Source organism: Haliotis rubra, unplaced genomic scaffold, assembly GCF_003918875.1.
Source record: "Haliotis rubra isolate DU_JTF1 unplaced genomic scaffold, ASM391887v1 Scf1361, whole genome shotgun sequence".
Classification (NCBI taxonomy): Eukaryota; Metazoa; Mollusca; class Gastropoda; order Lepetellida; family Haliotidae; genus Haliotis; species Haliotis rubra.
In genome coordinates, this window is record NW_025765294.1 from 32,336 (window position 1) to 38,389 (window position 6,054).

General features: G+C 38.8%; 1 long non-coding RNA gene across 1 annotated transcript; it reads left to right on the plus strand.

The window, feature by feature from the left end:
- Positions 1 to 3,037: 3,037 nt before the first annotated feature.
- Positions 3,038 to 4,246, plus strand: LOC124268117. Its single transcript, XR_006896205.1, has 3 exons — positions 3,038 to 3,101; positions 3,736 to 3,804; positions 4,214 to 4,246. It is a non-coding gene; the product is annotated as an uncharacterized LOC124268117 (long non-coding RNA).
- The last annotated feature ends 1,808 nt before the right edge of the window (positions 4,247 to 6,054 follow it).

The window sequence follows — 6,054 nt, forward strand, 5'->3', positions numbered from 1 at the left end:
TCGTAGACCGGGCATGATTTTGATGAGGCCAAGTGTTCTCCATCGCAGTTAGCACACTTGATGCTATTCGTGCACTCAGAGAGTTCATGTGCACCACCACAACGGGAACATACCATGGTATTACGGCAGAACCTGGCCCCATGACCAAACTTTTGGCATTTGAAACATCGGAGCGGAGTTGGTACATATACCTCAACTCCGATGTTAAAGTACCCAGCTTTTATACTTTTTGGAAGCGTGGAAAGTGAGAACGTAAACAAGTACGTATTCAACTTGACAATTGTGCCATCATCTTTCTTTTTAGAAAAACGCTTTACTCCTGTTACGCCCTGGTTTTCTAGTTCATGAACAATATCGTCCTCATCCATATCAGAAAGGCAACGGGCCCTGTCTCTGACTATACCTCTGCAGGAGTTCAGAGTTCTGTGCACCGAGACAACAACAGGTGTATTCACAAACTGTTTTAGTTTCAACAGATTGACCGATTGCTGTCTACGGGCACATTCCACTAAGAGCGAGCCATTTCGGAGACGTGTAACGTCCTTCACTTCTCCACAGACACCATAAATGCCCTTGGAGATTGCAAAGGGGTTCAGTTGTAACGGAGTGTCTTCTATAGATGAGATAACAATGAACCTCGGCCACGAGTCGACAGTGTCAGAAGATCCTTCATCCGACGATGTAGATTCTACAAATCTACGTTTATGCTTCGATGAACCAGAAGGAAGAGGAAAAGCCATGGTGTAGGAAAAGTGTTCAACATCCCTGCTCCCCACCCACCATGGAGTGTCAACAAGGACGGTGTTACAGCGGAATCCAGCATGCTCCACCAGGGTTACAGAGATGTTATACTCCAGCACATAAACACTTGAATAGCTGTCGAATCTAACAGAACAAATGGCAGGCTGGTTCGCCCTTGACACCTTTCTGAAGAAGAACAGAATTCAGAGGTCTCTATTGCCAGATTGGCCCATGAGCCACCGCCTTCTGGCATAGGACTCTAGGCAATTCAACATGAGAATAATTTGTAAATGGAAGATCAAAATATCAAAAGCCCCAAAATAAGTATGTGTGCAAATAATATATGTACCATGCACAGGGCTTGGCGTGACCAGCCGATTGATAGAACCGGGCCAGTTCTACCACCCGTCTAGGTGAAGTAAGGGGCGAAGTGGTGTGTTGGGCAAAAGGAACACGGTTCCAGGCTCCCAGTGCCCTCAACCACCAGCCTCCCGTCCTCCACCGACACAGGGGCGCAACCCACGGCAAACGGGTTGGTGGACCAAATATCCCCCGGGTCCACAACATGGGGGTTGAAGGGCGCTTAGCGTGACCCAGCACCCACCACGAGGAGGTGGCCCTTCATGGGTGCATAGCGCCTAGAGAAATTGCCTTGCAGTTTGATTTGTGCGCTATACAAGAACACTTATTATTATTATTATTACGCTTTAGAGAAATGCTACATCTTGGATGTCCTGGGTATGTTGTAGAGTCTCAGCTGTCTCCACTGTAGATGATATAGTCACCAAACATCCTGACATACGTAACCACGAACGTGTCAAGAATGATATAAAGGTATAATTTATAAATATCCGCTGTGACAATAATTACAACATGTAAAATAAATATATTTTACAATACCACCGATGATTTGTCAACAGGAAGAATAAATGTTCTTGCGTTCGGAGAAGCAGTTTCATACTTAATGAAACTGCAGTGTAGACTGGATGTGTACTATGTACATGTATTATGAAATTGTTTTATCATTATGATGATTAAAATAATTTGTGCCAAGATGTCATTTTAATGGATTTTATTGTTGTTGCCATGTCATGAATATGTAAAATATTATCTAACATCTGGTATTTTCTACGGATATCACTTCGTTGTACAATTTATTTTGTTTTCAACTTGAGAATTTAGTGTCACCTGCATGCCTATCATCACAGATTATGTCCATTGTTCTCCAAGTGCGGTCAACCTGAAAATCCCTGTGTGTCGCCCTTATTGTTGTTACAAACATCACAAATGTCTACGTCACGGTACTAAACCTTTTCAGTATACGTTAGTAACTTTACAAACATAAAGACTATCTTTAGACGGGCTCTTTTGACAAGGACGTCGTGCAAGATAAAAGTAATAAATCAATTAGCGTGTTATCGGTTAATCCTTTCATCTGTGTTTGATTTTTTAACTCAGCTGATAATTCCTTTTGCTGCACCTGCATGCATATATTACATAACATGTAGTACTATACCTGTTATAAGTTCACTAGATGACCATCAAGTGAATGATGACAAAAAAAACGGGTAAAATCGTTGTATTGCATGTAATATTAATTGCCTACAGAATCTTAGGGAACTACGCTGTGTGGTTTTAAAATAATAGGTCATCAACCATCACATTGTTCTTGATAGGATTAAATATCAGGTAAAAAACACAGAAATAGGATCAAACTGGATCGGTCATATACGATCAACGCGTCGGAAAATCTGAAAAAAAGCTTATACTGACTGCTGGAGTACTTTATTACGAGAAATACATCCCGGGTTTTTATTGTTTCATTCTTTAGGTTGAGGAAATTCTGCCATGGTTGACAGCTGCCCAGTCCCTGGGTCCGTCACGGTCGAGGTAGCATGTGCTGCCCACCTGGCAGTCAGACCACATACTAAAATTGTTGTCCCGAAACCGGAAGCGCTTGATTTAGAATGAATGAGGCCTCGCGAGATGTGACGGACATTGTAAAAACAAACAATTTACATAAACACATATTGCAGTTATCAGTGTTTTTCCAAGCTTGTGAAGGGTAAGCAGACTATTGGCGTGTTAACAACAGAAATGAAAAAAACAACCTAATTGACTACCCATAAGTCTTTGTTTGAAATGCCGCCATCTTTGTTCAAACGTACACGCGCGAGATTGGAAGAAACTTCGTTGTTGTTTTCAAGTAAGTCTATGAGAGTAAGGTAGTAGAATGGCAGTCTGTATACTTGCTATAGTTTTTTGACACATGGTAACAAACTTGACAATCGAAGCTTTGGAAACAAGAATCCGGGAACTCAAGCGATCTCAACGGAAACCCAAGACAGAGAAATTGGCAGGTAGGTTTCAGATGAAATTAATTATTTTCTTCTTATCATAGCAGTCAGTTTGCATCGAATTAAACGTTTTCGGTAGGAACCTTTATCTTACAGTAACGGTGCGCTCGCATTTCGATTTCTCCCACGGTTATTAATGTGGACATTGCATTTTGTTATGAAATCTGTGAAAAAACAACATTATTGTTGATACCAGCTGAACATTCCGTTAAAATATAATTTTAAGACAAGAATACCCTTGTGTTCCTGTACGTTGAGTCTAATGTTTATATAATTATTATTTCCTGCGGCAGCTCATTTTGTTTCTGGTCTCAACCAACACCATAACCAAATATTTATTCTTCAGTCATTTTTCTGAGTGTAATTTTGTCTCAGTATTATTCTTTCTTGTCGGACTATTTCAATTATGTATCCAGCTACATTGGAACCGTGTACTGGAGCGGCGTTTCTATAAGACACTTGGCTTATTCACCTTTCCAGGTTATTGATGGAATAAAAATATTTAAGAAATTGTTATACATGTATCCAGCAAGGCAACAAATATAGATGAAACCAGTAGTTCATGATATTCCGGTGGAAAATATTACCAATCGACATATGTTCATGATCCAAAATGTGTGTCTCTTTTTGTTTTTAGGCTATTGTGAGAAGAATCAGGAAAAGTTCCCGGAGTACCTTGAAAATCCATTAAAGTTACTTATTTAAGGTAAAAAATTACCCCAAGTTTTATTATTGCTCGTCATCATAATCAAGATATATGTTGGGTTTTATAAGATTAGACACGTCAGTAATACAAAATACAATTAATTCGTTTCTTGTTCACCATTGGGTAAATCTAGCATCTAATTATTTCATTGTCAGGTATCTAGTACTAGCAGTAGAATTGACATAGCATACTATTATGTAGTGCATATTTGCTGGATAATCATGTCTGTCATGTTAATAGAAAACTTCTCACACCCTCGCAGTAATGCATATACATGTAGTTGATATAACACAATTACTTATTACTTGGTTTGATACATGATAATAATCAAACTTATGAATGTTTGTGTCGGATTGTAATAATCTATTATTGGACGAATGAAAATTAATTCATTTGCTTTTCTTAATAGAAACCTTTTTGATAATCTGGAGGAGCAAGACGGACGATCGACGTCGGCAGACTACAGCAAAGAAAAACACAGGAAAGATGCTAAAAGAAACAAAAGAATCTGATCTGTAAGTTCCTGAAACTGGATTATATAATATCATTTATACCGGTTGATGCACTTCCTGACACCAGTTTAAAACACCCTGAGTTACTGACATGATGTGCTACATATTATCACATCGCTATATACCTGTAATAGAATAACTTTCCTTATCACATGTCATTACCCATCACCGTAATGTACCATTATCTAATTAGAACAAGTGCCGCTCTCAAGAATAAATGTTGGACATAACTTTCCTGAGTGCAAGAATTTCATTTTTTCCCCCAGAAACTCCAACACCTCCTGAAGAATCTAGCTGGGCAGAGAAAAGAACACAGAAGGTGGCTGCAGTCCTAACCTTAGAATTGACATCGCCAGTAGTGTCTGAAGCTGCAGCGGCAAAAATGAAGAACTTGCAATTGCGACACCATCCAACAAGATGCTTTCCAACCACCTAAAGGTCTTAGGAATAGGATGGAATGTCTAAATGTACATTCAATTATCTCCTGTAGTCACCCTGTTTAGGACAAGAACATCTAAATTTGTTGTTTCTGAGACTAAGATTACAAATAAATGTCCCTCAAATAAGAAATGCCAACCCCTCCATAATATTTATTTGAACAAACTACTACTCAGACAAAATTTAAAATCCATAGGGCCTGTGATGACCCCCCCCTCTCTCTCTCTCTCTCTGAGTGCTTTGTGTCAATGTTTAATTGTAACATTGAAACATAGATATGATATGTTTATGATGAATAAAGAGAAATCGACTGACATGCCTGATTTTGTATTTATTTATTTCTATGTCCATGTGGTGTTGAGGTAACTGTAGTTGAAATGAGTTTATTTTATATTTCAATGTATCATGAATAAAATATATGACCTAATACATTCAAATATATAATACACTCATTTCAACTACAGTTAATTAGTTGAATAATCATAATTTAATATGGACATATGGTAATCCCTGAATACTAATGATTGAAACCAAATTGAGCCATACAGATTCTGATTTACTGAAACTTATGGAACATGGTAAATGTGATTAATAGAAACAGAAATTCACAGGGGAATCATAATTGAACTAAGTAAATACAATGTATATGAAACCATCTGAAAGTAGAGGATAAAGGAAACCAATGGAACCTCATAGGAATCTGCGTAACAGAAACACTGGAACCATACAGGAATCTGGGTAACGGAAACGCACTGGAGCCCTACAGGAAAAAGGGTAACGGAAACGCTCTGGAGCCTTACTGGAAACTGGGTAACGGAAACGCTCTGGAGCCTTACTGGAAACTGGGTAACGGAAACATACTGGAGCCATGCCGGTTTCTGGGTAACGGAAACGCACTGGAGCCATGTCGGTTTCTGGGTAATTTGTAAGTTTCCGTTTTCCGGAAACTTGAAGGAAATGTAGAGAAACGTTCTGGAAACCTAGTTGAAACGTAAGTTTCCATTTTGTTTCCGTTAGGTTTCCGGGGTCCGGAAACCAAGTTATTTTTGCTGTGTTATTCACTTGTTCAAGAGTACACCCGCCCCAGACTTCACATGCGTATTCAAAATGCGTTCCAATAAACATGGCATAGATCTTATTAAGAGTAGCCCTACACAATACATATTTTGAGAATCGCATGGAGGTAACCATGTTTATGATTATCAACAATTTTAATTTCAACACCATCAAAGTAAATGTGATGTGGTATATTGATATCATTTTTCATCCAGAATAGGACAGCTTCCTTCTTTTCACGGTT